The sequence below is a fragment of the Prionailurus viverrinus genome, unplaced genomic scaffold (genome assembly GCF_022837055.1).
Source record: "Prionailurus viverrinus isolate Anna unplaced genomic scaffold, UM_Priviv_1.0 scaffold_53, whole genome shotgun sequence".
NCBI classification, from domain to species: domain Eukaryota; kingdom Metazoa; phylum Chordata; class Mammalia; order Carnivora; family Felidae; genus Prionailurus; species Prionailurus viverrinus.
The window spans coordinates 2,292,269-2,293,603 of record NW_025927616.1 but is presented as its reverse complement, the minus strand read 5'-3'; the positions used below and the strand labels follow the sequence as shown (position 1 = coordinate 2,293,603).

General features: G+C 43.4%; 1 pseudogene; it reads left to right on the top strand.

The window, feature by feature from the left end:
• The first annotated feature begins 206 nt into the window (after positions 1-206).
• LOC125159648 (uncharacterized) lies at positions 207-358 on the top strand (annotated as a pseudogene).
• The last annotated feature ends 977 nt before the right edge of the window (positions 359-1,335 follow it).

Here is a 1,335-nt window from a genome sequence, read left to right as displayed (position 1 = left end):
TAATCAAAACGGTGTGGTCCCAGCAGGAAGGCACACATATCGGCCGATGGAACAGAATAGAGAGCCCAGAAATCACATGCCAAAGAATGCAGCTGGACTCTTACCTTACTTATTGTATTTTGTGTATACAGAAATTAACTCAAAACACATCAAAGACCTAAAAGTAACAGCAAAGACTATAAAAATTTAGGAGAAAACATAGCGGAATCGCTTCTCGGCCTTTTGGCTAAGATCAAGTGTAGTATTTGTTCTTATCGGTGGAAGAAAACACAGCGGAAAGCTTCCTGACGTCGGATTTGATGGCGACTGATTTCTTGGATATGACCCAAAAGCACAGGGGACAAAAGGAAAAACAGATAAATTGGACGACATCAAAGGTTAAAACTTCTGTGCGTCAAAGGACACAATCCACGGGGCTGGCAATCTACGGAATGGGAGGAAATATGTGCGAATCACACATTTGATAACGGGTTTAGTTCATATCCAGAAGGTAAATACAAAACTCCCACAACCCAACCACAAAGGGAGAAACCAAATAACCCAACTATAAAACGGGCAAAGGACTTGACTAGACCTTTCTCCAAAGACATCCTGGTGGCCCAAAAGCACATGAAAAGAGCCTCAACATCACTCATCATTAGGGAAATGCAAACCAAAACCACAATGGGATACCACCTCACATCCATCAGGAGGACAACCATCAGAAAAAAACGGAGAACAGATGTTGGTAAAGATGTGGCTATAATGGAACCTTTGGGCGTTGTGAAAATGGTGCCACTCCTGCGGAAAACGGTGCGGTGAATCATCAAAAATTTCAAAACAGAATCACCATATGATCCGCCTGTGGGTATTTACTCAAAAGAATCGGAAACAGGTCCTCAAATGGCTATTTGTACACCTATGCTCATAGGCCCATTATTCACGACAGCTGAAAGGTGGAAACAATCCATCAATGGATAAACAAAGGAAAGGTGATATATGTATATACATATATATACATACACACACACACACACAACGGAATATCAGTCTTTTTTTTTAAAGCGTATTCGCGTATTCTTTTTTTAAGTGTATTTATTTATTTTGGGGGTGGGGAGGAGCAGAGAGAGAGGGAGAGAATCCCAAGCAGGCTCCGCACTGTCAGCTCAGAGCCCCATGTGGGGCTTGAACTCACGAACCGCGAGATCATCAGTCTGGTGAGTTCGGGCAATGGTAAACATCCAAGTTACCACAACCCAAAACAAGATCTAGAACGTTTCAGTCGCCCGAGAAAGTTGCGACATGCCCCTCCCAAGCCATCCTCCATCTCCCTGCCTCATTCTAGCCTCTCCCACG